The sequence below is a fragment of the Monomorium pharaonis genome, chromosome 1 (genome assembly GCF_013373865.1).
Source record: "Monomorium pharaonis isolate MP-MQ-018 chromosome 1, ASM1337386v2, whole genome shotgun sequence".
NCBI lineage: Eukaryota > Metazoa > Arthropoda > Insecta > Hymenoptera > Formicidae > Monomorium > Monomorium pharaonis.
Window position 1 is genome coordinate 19,667,900 of NC_050467.1, and position 15,839 is coordinate 19,683,738.

The 15,839-nt window shown below is 35.2% G+C and overlaps 1 protein-coding gene and 1 long non-coding RNA gene across 3 annotated transcripts in view; one reads left to right on the forward strand and one right to left on the reverse strand.

Annotated features, from left to right (window-relative positions):
* LOC105833563 (leishmanolysin-like peptidase) overlaps positions 1–15,839 on the reverse strand; it is a 265,922-nt gene that overhangs the window by 158,543 nt on the left and 91,540 nt on the right. The window lies entirely within an intron of this gene.
* On the forward strand, positions 1,432–6,420 carry LOC118645813. Its single transcript, XR_004963421.1, has 2 exons — positions 1,432–4,636; positions 4,699–6,420. It is a non-coding gene; the product is annotated as an uncharacterized LOC118645813 (long non-coding RNA).

The window sequence follows — 15,839 nt, forward strand, 5'->3', positions numbered from 1 at the left end:
TTTTTAATTACCACATCGTCTCGTAAATTTTTGCCTTAGCTTCGCGACTTAAGGTCCTAAAACGACACTTTTAACGAAAGCTTTCTTAACGAAATGCTACATATACATATAAGTTGTTATCGGGGATGCAAATAAGTTACGTAAATATGTAAATATATTCCAGCCCTGTGAAATGTACAGCGGAGAGTTTTGACCGCGGCATATATACTCCGTCCTAACTGAACTACCGCGAACTTCGTCGACAATAGTGTTAAAATTATTCGTCTTCGGAATGATAAAATTACAATGTGTCAACGAATGCGCCGCGCGGAGAAACTCTGGACAAACGCGAACTTAATGCGCGTCCGCGGCCGGCGGTGATATATGGTTTTCGCAATGTTGCCGTGAAGGATGCCAAGTTAAAGGTTCCCCGCGGCTGGCGAGCTTTACGACTTTCTGGAACGTTTCACCGAAATCGTTTCCCTCCTAAGGGATTCCGCTCTGAATTGCTTGGCCGCCTTGCATTCACTAAATAAATTCGCCTCGATCCGGGCAATGGAGTTCTCCGCCTTTCTCACATTTCCGCTAATTAGTTTAACATTCGCGTCACGAGTTTTCTCGTTGACCTTTCGTAACAATGGACACGTGTGCCCGAGAATCGGCGAGGCACAATTGTAAAATACTGGAGCTTACCAAAACTCGGAGGGAAATCGAAAAGTTGAAAGCCACGGCTTTAACAAAAAGTTTTGGGGGAATGAAGAAAGAAGATCGGATAGAGGTAAGAGATGGATAGTAACCGATGCTTGCGAATCTTTCGCGAGGCTTATCGGTTTCGAGCACTTTCGAGGAACGACTCCCCGATACAGGATCAGATACGCCTTAAACTTCGAAACCACGAATCCTTCTCACTTACCACGTGCAGTAGCTTGCACCGTTAGAATCAGGAATGGGCTTTTTAATCGCAAAATTCGATTTTCTTTCCTTCAGAAAAGTTCCTGTCAAACTTCCTCTCTACTCTCCTTTTACTCCAAGAACGAACCAAGTTTAACGAAGAACTTAAAGATATTAAAGACAAGTGCCAATCGTATCTTCATCGTTTCTAAGTTTCTTCTTATTTCTATATATAGATTATATATATATATATATATATATATATATATATATATAAATCGCATGAAATAGAGAACTGTTAACTTTATATAATAACGATGAGAAATAATACTGTAATATTATTTTACATATCAAGTAGAAGAAAGTCATCAATACTGGAATTTCATCCCTTTGATTAGTATAATATATTTCTTTAAAAAAAAAAGATAAAAAGAAATTTTTAAAAACAAATGTAAACTAGAAAATGTCTTTTATCAAATAATATAGGAATTTTTATAATACAATATAAACAAAAATAAAAAATTCCCCCCCCCCCCAAAACTGACATAATAGGCTGTTTTCCTTTCTTTTGCTTTAACATAAATTAAAAACTAATGTAAATGAGAATTCTAGAAGCCTTTCACTTTGATATAAAACACTTGTCAATTATATAAATGTTATTTTATGCTGTTCCACAAGACGCAATATGTAACATGATTACAAAGGTTAGATTTATTTTTAGTAAATTTTATACAAAAAAAATTGATGTATGAATGTATGAATTATGGGTTTTTAATTTCTTTAATTAGCAAATCATTTCTTATCAGTATTAATCTAGTGCAATGTTAAGTTTTCGAGAAATAAAGGGATGTCGTATTAAGAATTATTCATAATTGCAATTCAAATCTTGCAAAGATATGCAACTAGCGAATCGATGATTTAACAAATATTATTCTAGTTTATCTACATGTTATTGAATTAAACTTACTTTTGAATTCTGAAAGATGTAAATTTCAAACACGAGAAAATCTGTAAGTCAAATGTAAACGCTTTTATGGCCCATTCTACGCGGGACGCAAGGCATAGATACTCCCCGCCCGAAGCTCGTCGATGAAATTGCACACAACTGCACAGAAGACTAAATTCGACACGCTATGCATGCCGCCGTACTTCGTCCGTATGGCCGTAAAAGTCGCTCGCGTAAACAGACGAATGCTTCTCGTTGTGTTTTAACGTTTCAAGCGTATTATCTAGACGAGCGCACGTCAAAGTGCCGACTTACACATCAGTAATTCGCGTCTGCGAAGAACTTGAATGCTCTCTATACGGTACTCTGTACGTGACTAGGTATGGTTTTCATCTTCGGTCATTTGGTCCTCCGTCACTTTGCCACTGCAGAAAAAACAGAGGCGAGAGAGGAATTATCGCGGCGTTGTGAAATAAATCTTGCTGAATTTAAGACGACTAGGAAAACTTGTCAACCGTCAACGCGCGTATATTTATATACAACGTAAATTTTACACAAGATAATAAATTACGTGAAATGAACGCGCTTGAGAGATACATAATTTAATTTGGTAAAGAATCGTCACAGAAATATCTCTTTTATATTATATTTCTCTCTCTTCTATCGAATAGCGTCAATGTCCATTATGCATGCCACGTTTCTGATAAAACGAAACAAAAGTCCAGAAAAATGTTCCCAGTGATGCTCGGACGCGCGTAGATAGCGACAATATCATTTCCGTTCGTGCAAATTTAATATGCGCGCGCGCAGGCAGAATAAAAACACATTCGAACGCTGTGACGGAATATCGGAATAATGAACCGAGAACGGGCGAGCTTCCAAAGTCGGAAGTGCTTCCACTCCATTTAGCTGTAAAATTAATATTTTTATAGCAAAAAAAGCACGTCGCCCAAAAAGAAATCTGTATTTACTTATAGTGCGGCAGTAGTGATGGGGTGGAATTAAACCTCATCAACAACCGCGCCCGCGGCAATTAATGAAAGAGCAAGAGTTAAGAAATATAATGATAAAAAATGTACGAATGGCCTCGGCTAATTGGATGGCAAGAGCGAGAGAGCAAAGAAACGAAAACGATGCAGGAGTGTCGCAGGCGATGAATACTTGACGACTGGCCTGTTTTTGCACGGGCACGACCGGAATAGCTGGGCGATTAGGTATGTATGAGATAAGAGAAAAGGGAAGAGCGAAACGGCGCAAACAGCAAGTAGACCTTCTATCATACGGTTATTCTAAGCTGTAGGAACACCTCGAGAAACACGCCATTCTGTCCTTGACAAAGCTTGACGTGTCCGTTTAATTTTCCACGATACTTTAAAATTCAATCTCAACTAGAAAATTAATTCTAAGGTTAAAGTGCTCGTGCGATTCGCGCTTTATTAGTAAATTTTATCAGTAAAATTAAAAAGCTGCAGTAAAATGCAGTAAAATTAAAAAGCACGACATGTACATAAAAACGAACAAATAGAGAAAACGTTGTACCGTATGTTATCCGAAGATATTGCATTTTCTATGTGGTGTTTTAAAACAAAATTAAAATTCTTTAGAAACAAATAAATCTATATATTTCAGTTAATCGCTCACCAAGCTAAAAGCATTAATCGGTAGCGCATACTTTTAACGAATGTGACGGACAAAATGTCATTGCAAAAAAGAAATATAGCCGCAGTGATACGGTGCGACTATATGGTTGATGTCTACGTGTACATGTAAATTCAGCAAGAGAAAGGTTGCTAGTTGACGCGACTCTGTTGCGACTATTTTGTCCTTTTCGTATGAAGGGGTAAAACAGGACGGAAACAAACAGATTTTGTGACTGACATATCGTGCGGGGAAAAGGGAAAAGACGGAAGGTGGAAAAGTTGAAAATGTAAGCTATGGCGTCCCCTGCAGCTGCACGTTTTGGCGCGGGGATTTGCCGGAAAATGGAAAAGGTCTAAGAGACTCGAATTCTCGGTCCGATGCGAAAGACTTTTGACCAAGAAAGCGACCAAGGAAAATGAATATTGCAGGTTAGTAAAGGGCTTATCTAACAATTTATCTTATTGCAAACAGTTGCTAACTCGTGAAAATAATACTGTCTCTTTTGACTGCATGTTGCCTCAAAATAAACGAATTTTCAAATCCTCGCTACAAACATATAAAGTTAACGATGCTTATGCAAATTTTATTTCCTCGAAACACGTTTTAACATATTAAATCCATATCTCTCATTATCTATGCAACTGGCCATTTATTTAAATTTTTAAAATAATATATAAAGCTCTATATAAAATTTTAACACTATACTTTTAATCGTAATTTCTTTTCAATATTTAAATGAGATATAAATTGAATTAATGTGAACTGAATTATGCATTATAGGATGTAGAGAAGTAAATTTTTATAAATATGTAATAAAAATATTGATGTCTGTGTGTATACGAGTATATATTTCGTAAAAAAAAAAACTATTCCATTCCTTCCGTTCCTATCAGGAATTTCCCTCTCGTCTTATCTAGTTGTCGTAGGAACTAATTTCAAATTCTGACACCTGACATTCTTCAACAAAGGTTAGGTTCAAGTAAGAGTTGTGATCACGTTAAATTAGTAAGTAGGAAAATGTCAGACATAAAAGCACGAAAGGTACAGAGATAGAGGTTGCTGCAGTGTACTAATACAAAAGATTGGAGAACAAAAGCATGTGAAAAGGAAAAAATAATGAAAGAGGAAGAGACAGAAGAGGAAACAAATCATGATTTTAATGACATTCAAGAGTTTATGGTAGTAAATTAGATATTTTCCTCTCCATATATAATTTATGAACTGTCATTATATTTTTGCAGCCATGTCAAGAATTCTTATACAATAACATATATCCCTTGATTCTATTTGAATTATTTCTGCGATATTTGTGTCCTCATAACTGTTTGCAATCTGCCATTTATAAGCATTAAAACCAGATGTTTTTCGCTAAAATAATTTCATTTTAGACTTCATTCAAATATAGTACTTATGTATTTATATATATTTATATCATTAAAAAAAATGAATTTATGAATTCTTTCAAGAACCCCATAAGAAAATAAAACGTAAATTGGCGTGCAATTTTGGAAAAGAAATGCTCGACCTCGTTACGATTTGCTTTATCATATCTAGAAAATCGATAGACCTGGGTTCCGCAATGTGCACAAGGGATGGATAATTGCAGCAGTGTGACCGGTGGCTACACCGCCGATAAACGTCCTTTCACTTCGATATACTTAGCCATCCGTCACAGCGAAAATGCATAACAACGGCTATAATGTTGCTGCACACAGTGGCAATTCGAAAATCTAATTTTACAGCGGCAATGGGATGTCTTGCATGAACGTAGAGAGAACTACTCCAGACGGCAAATCATCGTGAGTAGGCGTCTGCCGTTTCTTTCGAAAGTAATCTCTCAAACGGGTAAACGATTCACCAGAGCGGCAAACGTGTCTTCCCTCGTTTTAATAAAAGCGCTGGTGCGCGCCGCCGCCGGTGCAAGGAGGCTATCTCTCGTGCGTTAAGTTGCTTGTAATATATGACTCAGCTTTACGACATTAAGAGCCTTCTTAAGGTCGTATCGTGAAGATGATATTTTGACATCGACGGGCGCTTTCAGTGCCGAGAGAAGCTGCTTATTTCAAGACGATAGTAATTAGAATTAGTTTGTAAATTGTAAGTACACGCCATTTATGCTTGCATTCGTTGTAATTTATGGAATATTTAATAAAACAGCAGATAGTAACAGGATAAATACTAAAAAAATTGTGCATCTGAGAGGAATTCATTAAATATTTTAAACTTTGAAAAATGTTCAACAAAAATTACATTGTCGATGAAATAAATTCACCGAATGTCTGTCTTAATTAAATTTCAGAATAGTCCGCAAAAAAAAATTCGAAGATTGAAGTAATCGATTTAAAAAAATTAATTTAATACGAGTCATATAATATATATATAGAATTACAAACTGTACATCCGAATGTCACAGTTCGATAATTTCTAAAAGCACCGTGCCAATAATTTCCACACATAATTTCTACCAAATTCACAGCAAGTAACACCTTGCTTGCTTAACGCGTTGCCAATACCACCGTCGTACGAAAGTTCTGTGTCTCACTTCCTAAGCAGTAAATAGTACCCGTCAGATATTTGTCGAATTTCGTAGCCGGAAGTTTGACCGTTGGTCTGGCCAAATAGTTACAACGTGCATTTCCACTCCTGGGTAAAGCGAACGTTTCTGAAAACAGTCGGTGGTCAGACTACGGGGGGATCCTTGTACCGCTGGTACACCGCAAACATTTACCACGCTAGCGTTCGGTTCAGTCGCAAACATTACTGACAATTAGTCCGTATCTTTGAGCCTTCACTTGCTACTATCCAGAGGATTCCCACCGAATTTCAAGCTACGTGACAAGCTTCAGCCCACAAGTCAATCTTCCCAAGCAGTCAGCTGTGCTGTGATATACATATATGAAAAGAGAGATAGAAGTTATTTCGTCGACGATCACGGGATATAACCTAATGAATAAAAAAAAAAACATACTCTGTCCGAAGTGTTTTTTCTTTCATGCGTATAAAGGAAGTATGCATAATTTTTTAATCATCTCATGTGTGTAACTAGATTTATGATCTTAAAATATACAACTCACGTTATGCACACTTACGTTTTGCATTATAAAGCTTTAGGGTACACCAGAAGGTAATATAATCTGCATTGTAATACATCTTCCTTACGAGTGTCATTTATTACTATCCTGTGCTACCGAGATCTATCTGCTCTTCTTTACAACAGCTACGCGTAAGGAGCTTTTTTCAAAATTTACGTCAAAGTGAAACGATGACGGATGAAGATGCAGATCGAATGACAAAAGAGGAAAAAGGCGAGATATTTGCTTTCATAGGAAGATACATCGCGCATTCGGGCAAACTCACGCGATCTTCGTTGGCTTCTTGTAAACATGTACCTGCCTCAGCAAGAACGTCCGCATAATCTGGGAGAATTTCGCTCGCGTTGCAGTTTCATGTATTTGCATAAACCTCCCCAAACTTTGTTGCATATGGAAAGTGAGAAAGGATAAATGGTAAGTATTACGGGATACAAAAGCAGATCAAATGCATACGAGCTCATTTTCAAGCTAATTAAATTATTCTAAAATAATTCAAATAAATGATTTAAGCAAATTTGAAAAAAAATATTAATGCACAACTAGTTTATTTCTTTTTTCAAAACTCTGTTACATAAAAAATTAATATTAATTTTTGATTAACATTTACATTTGATTAATGCATTCTATGGTAAAATTTATAAAAAAAAACAAGATAATTATAATAATGTTCTTGAATATTATAATAATATTCTTGATTTTTTCTAGTGTTATTTTCCGGTTATTTTGACAAGAAAAAAAATAATAGACGCAAAGTATGGTACTGGATGGTAAAAATGATGCTACTAGGGCTTAATACCGTTACAAGCATAATACGAAAAAGACAACGATGAAAATTGGAGATGCAATAAATGAGACACAATTTCTCCAGGATATTATATTTCTACTCGTGGTCCTGGAGTATAGTACATTGCAACAAGAGTATCTACGTGTCTTCACTCTCCAAATGAAAGATTTTAATTCCCGCAAAAAGGAAAATTACAATCAGCGCAGAAAGCATCTTTGTAAACGTATTGCTAAAAAAAAAATAGTAAAAAAATTATGTTTGTAGTTGGCCATTAATTCTGGTCATAAATCTGGTTCCGTAAAAAGATTTGAAAAGATCAGAGCTTTTAATCTAATATAGTATATAAACTTTATTTTCTTATTAAATTTAACGCAATTCTAAATGTTTTTTTTAATATTTATAAAAAATGTATATATGTAATATTTTACATTGGTTTTTTGAAAGAAATTTTATAACATTTAGATATATGTATAAGATTTAATCCAGATTCTAAGATCTTAAAAATAATATACATATATATATATTTGTTATCGTTTAATAATTGAGCTTGTCTTTGTTAAATTTTGTTAATTGAAAATTACATATATAATTATGTAAATAAACTTTGCATGTTGTCAGCGAAAGCAGCATTAAACGATTCTTGCAATAAAAGTATACTTCTTATGATATTGTGCATAATTTTAATATCTTCAGTCGTTAATTAAAACACTTTTAAGATTATGCGCGACAGTATCGAGACTTTAGATTGCTCTTCACCAAAGTAGTAAAACTCAGTTCTAACTGTCGTATCTCTATTGTATATCTTCTCCATTTTATTCGAGTTAGCCATTGAGCCAATTTCATTAAGTGGTCAAACGTAATGTCGCTTTTTGTGTGATGCAATAAAGACATTCTCGCCTTCACTACGAACCGGACTACGGTTATGGGACAGGTACGACGATGATGTTCTTGCTGGATTCGCGACGCGTTCTCGTGAAATCGAGGAGGAGGAGAAGGAGGAGGGATGAGACGATACCGATGGTGGTCGAGGTTGGAATTTTAAGAGGCATGAGATCTATCGCTCACGCGACTGAAAAGCCGCTGATCTTTGGACAGGACGCCTTAAGCGAATAGAAGAGATATTGTACTTGGGATTCAGGATGGCACCGGCGTTATCTAACCTGGTGATACTGACACCGTTGCTCGGAGGGCTCGCAAAATACCCCTCGGGGTACAGGTGAGGAAAGAAAAAAATGCGAAGAGACGTGCGAGCGAAAGAGCGTAGCGCTCGTGCGTGCTTGACATTCTAACGAAAACTTGCCAATGAGATTTCACGTCAAACGGACGTTAATACAATCGATGGAGACAGAACGACGACAATGTTAAACGAAAAGTTAAAATTACGGAATATTGATATCAAAATACTTATTAAATGATAATTTTAATGCGATAGTAACAATGAATAGTTTATGCACTAAATAATTATGATTTGCATATTTAATCAATAGTAACAATTTCATAAATTGTTTTCATAATTATACACGTAATCAATTAATTTCAATAATGAAATATTAACAATATATGTACAACAAAAAAGGAATAGTAATTATTTGAAGACACTATGTTTTTTAGCAACTAAGATATACCAGGGTGCTGCGATTGGCACAATCCGATAAAGATAATAACTTTATATACAAACCCGCGGTTACATACAGACTTATCGGGCTCTGCATATCAACGTCAGTTCGCGCGTGTTGACACGAAAGAGGGAAGTAAAAGCGGTGACTTTATGGGTCGGTACCCAACCGGTCGTTTCGCTAAAATCGTAAATCAAGAGGATTGCACGGGTGGTGTTTAGGTCGTTATGCATGAGCGCGATTTTCGAGCATTCGCAGAGTGCACACTATAGCACTTTTCAGGCTTGGATTCAAGTGAATACTTCATTTCACGTTTTCGATTCTTTGAAAGATAAAAAGCGATAAAAAATACATTAAATAAATCAATGTTTTTATTTTTTCACAATATTGATACGTCATGTGATTTTATGTATTAAAGTTGCCTTTTTAGATGTATAGGAAAACAAATAGAAACGTTGCGAATTATATTTCATTATAATAAAATGTAATAAACAAATAAATAATTTGTAATAGTAATTAAAATTATTTAAAAATATATAAAAATCCTTTTCAGTATAAAATATAATTTAGAAGCAATATACACAGCAATAAAAAATAAAACTATGCAATTTTAATATTATCAATATTAATTAAAAATAAAGAAAATTCAAACTAAAAATTAAATTAAAGACATTAACAAATTTAATTTGTCATTTTGCATTGCAGTATATAATATTAAGATGCTTGATGACAATAACCCTTGATCTCCAAAATGAATTGATTATCTTATATTAACGTGCAGATGCTATTAATTAAACCAAACGGTATCAGACAGCCTGTAACAAGCTATTTACAGAATTTAAATGCTACTCTATGTACCCCATCAATAGCTAATTCAGCACAATTTCGAGCATGTATAGCATTTTAGTCGTGGCGAAACCCGATATCGGTTAACAAAATATCGGTCGCGGTCACTTTAATCTATTTCGGGTTACGCTACGTTACTCGATTCGGATCTGAAGTCCAGAAACGCTGTCGTTGTACGAATGTACCATGTGACGTACTACTACTGACAGTTATATACAGCGGGTACATACGACGAGATGCGATAATATTCAGCGAAGACCGGGAGTATAATACTCTGGGAGAATTGTACTTTGCGAGGTTGTGGTCGATCGTTCTAGTTTTACTACGTAAACACGATTACATCCTTTTGACACTGTCTTTGTCGATTAGAACAAAACGCGTGCTTTGTCGATTAGAACAAAACCGAAACTGATGCAAGGCAGCGTGCATATAAACGCGACACGTGAGACTGGTTCGGCGGTACAATGATTCTAGAAACGGACGACGCACAGGTTGAAAACGAAAATGGCACAGCCGTTACGCTCGATGAGCGGCAAAAGCCGGCCGAAGATAGAGTTCGAGCAACTTGCCAACACCCGCAGCTTTTGAAACTGTTCGGATACGATGCCATAAAATCGACGGTCGTGCTATGCGGAACCGGCGACAGATTCGTTTACGAGCCCGTGATTTCGTGTAACACCCGTTGCCGGACGTATGCCCGTCCGTTGTATCGTGCGGATGGATACGTTTCGATTTGTATCGCTCGGTGCATAGATGGGGTATTTCGGAACGTATTCAAGTTGGAATTTTGTGTCGACTTTAATCCGACATCATGCGTCATGAGCAAACGTTCTCAATGAATGCGATAAATACGACGGAAGCACATTTCGTGATGTATTTACGCAGTTTGCGCTAGTTTAGCCGAAAAGAAACACGATACGATCTCACGTATATTACACTTTTATCGTGCGTCATATGAATCCGTTGTATCAAAATATAACTTTCCCATTGGTTTGTGTTTTTCAATATTTTTTCCTCATTGCTTATGCAGCTCGATATTTTATTTTACGATACATTACTGTTTTTTCACGCTGTTTATTTAATAATCCGTATTAATTTATAATATATCCCATGCATACTTCATGCTAATACACTTCCGTTAACCGCACGTTACGTACATCGAAACAAATATTCACGCGCGATATGTGCGGTAATGCGAGACGATAAAACTCACAAAACCAAAATAATTTCCGCGTATGAAATCAAAGATCGATAAGATTAGACTGGAAATTGAATTAAAGCGATAATACGCTCGTTTGTTAAATGTTATATTTATGAGTCGTTTAATCTGCAACTGAATTAATGCGAGCTCGTCAGTTCTTGCTCAATTATTCACTAGCGCAATAATTGATGAAAACAACGAGCTGTTTTCTGTTTTATGCATAATGATCCCATGGTGATCGTTCACTCGATTAAGTAAAATTGTATCAAAATTCCATGCCACACGCGGCTAATTAACTAATCGAATTCCAGGTTGACGCGTTAACTCGCGATTGTCCGCATGCATCGCGCATATATCGCGCAACATTTGCAGACACCCTTCAAAAACAGACGTTTGTAAATGCTATCGATTTCCTCCAGACGGTCATGCATCGGAAAAAAAGAGCGCCCTATTTGATTAAACAATTAATCTTACTAGCAATTACGGCAAACACGCAACGAATCAGAGGGAGTTATTCGCCGGAGTTATTCAACGATAAACAATAAATTACAGGGAACTGCTATTGACTAAAGCGATCGTCTTCTTTTTTTTTTCGAGGAAACGATAGAGGTGAGCTGCGACGGAGCAAAAGGAGCGGAGGTCGGAGAATGAAAAATCCGCGAGCATCCCGGCAGTGTCGCGGACAGCCAATCGACGGCGGAAGATTAATACCGATCCCGGAATTGCTCGGTCCTTCCCGTACTTGACCCACGACAAACGAAACGAATAATTCCCGCAGAAATGCAGCGGTGCGCATTGACTTTTGATAAAGTTCTTTTTTTTTTTTTCAAATTCTATAGAAATATAGTTTCGCTTTATTAGTAATTTTATTTATAAGAAATAGACGTACATAAAACGGAGTGAAAAACTGATCACGTTAATCTTTTCGAAACAAATTTTGAATTTAAAATGAATCATTTTTGTGCTTGTGACAAAAAATAGCACCCCTCATATCATGTATACTTTCGATATATATCTTAAAATTAAACTTTCATAATAACGTTGTATATTTTACAAGCAACCTTTTATCGATAATGTTTCGCTATACGAGAACCTTTAAATTCTATTATCACTTCTGATTTCTGATTTACCATCCGAAAAGTCGAGCAGAAAATTAGATGGAAAAGCCTCGTAGAACTGAATTTAATTTTCTTATTTGAACCGAAGGGCAATCGGAGTTAGAGAATATATTCGATGGCGCAGACACGAGAAGACTGAGCGTTAGCCGATAAACGTTTTCGGATTTTAGAAGGAGCGCAGTGTATACTTGTCTCGCGCCGTAATGGACCTTACAAGTGACTTCGATCGCTACCATTTGTCAACTTCTTCCGTCTCCATCGCCGGTGAAATCCAAGAGATTCGTAGATATAGCAAGAAAAAGTAGAATATCGGCGGCATTTGCCACGGTAAAAAGTAGTATAAACATACCAGATGCTATTTCAATATATCGCCGTAAAAGATCTCTAGTATAAAAGCGTTTTTTTTTTTAACAAGATGTACAATGTCTTCTCTTTAAATTATCGAATAATTTTATTCTGCTGTGATGTATTATACATAGGCTAATTACAAATGTAGGTTTAGTTCTAAAACGATAGATTTTATAACGTAAATGTAAATGTACGTTATGCATCCATTTTAACGAGATTTTTTAAACTGTATATGAGTTTAATATATTTTATGATATATATGTTTAAACTTATTTCAAATATCGTATCTCAATCTTATGTATAAATTAATATCTGTTTACCTGAAACTAAAAAAAATCAATAATCATATTTAATTAGAAATTTAACAAAAACATAATTAAATTTTGATATATACAAATTAATAAGATAATTAAATTGTGATATACACGAATGATAAACAGTGAAAAAGTCATGTGGTGTATATGTGTATGTGTATATATATAGATACATATATATATATATATAATAATATATATAAAATAATAAAATATATAAGTAATATATAATATCGTAAGCTATTCACAAAGCCTTGTATTGCTTTACCATATATAACATATATACGAAAATGTTTTATAAACAGAGGAACTGTGTAACTCGTTCACTCGATAAATTGATGAACATGCTTCCATTAACCCTCTAACAATAAGATGGATTTTTATTATTTATATAAAATGGATGCAACTTTACATACCTTGTTTTATTTTTTGTCGAATCAATGTCGAATGAAAAACTGTCCAATTAAATTATCCTTTCAAAACAAATGGATATTTATGATTATTCGGACAAAAATTCGACCGCGATTTATTGCGAATGAAATCATCGGAATGTCCGAAAATGAATGGATTATCTCTTCAACAAAAGTAACGGACAGATATTTATTTTCTATCCACTTTTGAACATTCCGATGATTTCATTCTCAATAAACCGTAAAGTCGGATTTTTTTCGATCTAAATGCTCATGAAATATCCTCTTTTGACAGAATAACTCGATCATTATTCTCTGGGACTTTTTTCAATGTCCAAATAAATAAAAGAAGTAAATAATAATATAAAATTATTCCCTATTGCTGTGAATTAATTATAAAACTATAAAATGGATCGTGGATCATATCTGACTCTATCTTATCTTCACACTTTTTTCTATAAATATACTTCTCTACAAATAAATTATTTCCGTGAAAGATATTTTAGATAAATAAATAAATAAGAAATTACGTTTTCTATATTATTATTGTCAATAAATTTAATAAAAGAATGTACGCAAGACCACAAAACACAGCTTACGATCGATATCGCATTATCGAAGGGATAGAACAAGCGTGGAATAATGTATGCGACAACAACGAACGCAAGAATAATAGTATAGCGAACCGTATTACGAGAATGAACAAAGCGCACGTCTGAATCTCGCATATACCGCTATTGTGGGTAGGATTCTGCCGTAGGTGGCCGGGGCAAAGGACGTGCATGCTGGTAGAAAACGCAACAGAGAGGAGAGATGCAAAGTTTTGAATGAAAGCCTATATCGCATACGAGAACGCAATGGTATGTGGCGCACAGAGACTGTACTCCCGATCGGATTGCACGACCGCGGATTGTGTGATCGCGAATTTTCGCACTCGACGTTGACCTCGGTATCGTCGCGCAATGCAGGCGCCGCGCGAATAAACGTCCGGGGCTTGTCCGTGTCCGATGCGTTTGCGGGATTCTTGGTTAGCAAACACGCGAAAACTTCCGTTTCTGGTACGCGTACCAGAATCTCTCTCTCTCTCTCTCTCTCTCTCTCTCTCTCTCTCTCTCTCTCACTCTCTCTACCTCGCTAGCAACAATGACGTTGCTTACACGGCGTTGATCGTGCAAATCCGAGCCGTTTCTCCACACCCGCACAATATGCATCGAAACACATGATTCGTTAAAAAAAGCCCACATTTTAAGTTAACGCATCAATTGTATCGCTTGTACATCCATTGAAGATTACAGACTACGTGATTAAAGTACCTTTGAAAAAAAAAAAAAAATTACAAATGTATTTGAATCCCTCATTCATAAAAATGTATAAATTCGTGTTACTATGAGGTAAAAATATATTGTAGATTTGCGATTAATATAAATGTTGTAACGTAAAAACTCGTAACAAAAATATTTCATACATAATGTATAATGTGTAATACAGGTAACAGGATGCGATATGTAAATTAATAGTAAAAACAGCTTACGTGTATAGACAGTATCCTCCAGTACGACACTCATAAATAAATTCTAATGAAATTTATATTTCTTCCGTTCGCAAAAATCTATATTTAATGTAATTCTGAATTTAATTTTAGACGGATGACGCTCCGCCGTGGTTCTGTGAAATATTTTCTTTTATAACTGTGGAATATTGCGCGCTCCTGAATTCTCGCTCAAGAAGAGAAATTCGTAGTGTTGCATTCTAACTCGTTTTACGAAGTATCATTCAAAGAAGAAGATGCAGAAGCAAGTACACGTACAGATACACAACATATTCGCAATAACTGAAAAGTGTATTATAGTACTGTAGATATTACGTCATGTGCGTTACGTCACATTACACCCGAAAGGAAATTGTACGCGTACGTCTTATATGACAGAAAATGTCGGTAAATAGCAGTTAAATTACGAATAAAAACTTTCTCCTTACATACATACGTCATTTTTACATATCAAGGATAGAATGTGATAAAAGGCGATATGAAAATTTTCACTTATATGCACTTGAATGCAAAATGTTCCAACAGCATTAATATTAAGCTTGTTGCTCTTTTTGGACTTGGAGCAGCTCTTAAGAAATACCATGAGCAACTAATCTAGTAATGGATGCTTCAAAGGGTCCATTACATTAATTAATATGCTACTTGCGAGATGTATATAAACTACTTTCATGCATAAAATTCAAAGATATAGGAAAAGATATGGGAAAAAGTACAAATTTCATGGAACAAAATGACAATAACAATATTATTTAAAAAAATAAAGTCAAAGTATAATCATGTACAATTATTGTCAAGATTAATGCCGCGATAATCTCTTCTTATCATATCTTTTGTATGTAAGAGAGTATAACTATAATTTTACATTAAAAAGGACAATTTATTGCGTACTTAACTTTCTGTAAATTCTACAACATTAGCAAGTGATTTTTGTTATGTATAAATGTATATGATGCTAAGAAGAATTGCTTCTTGCTATATGCGACTTGAGGATATATCAAAGCCATTAATCTTCCATATAATACGATTACGGACATATCTCGAAAGTAATATTTTCGCGTAAAATCCTTCTTATCTCGCCTAGCTAGATTTATGCATGATATTTCT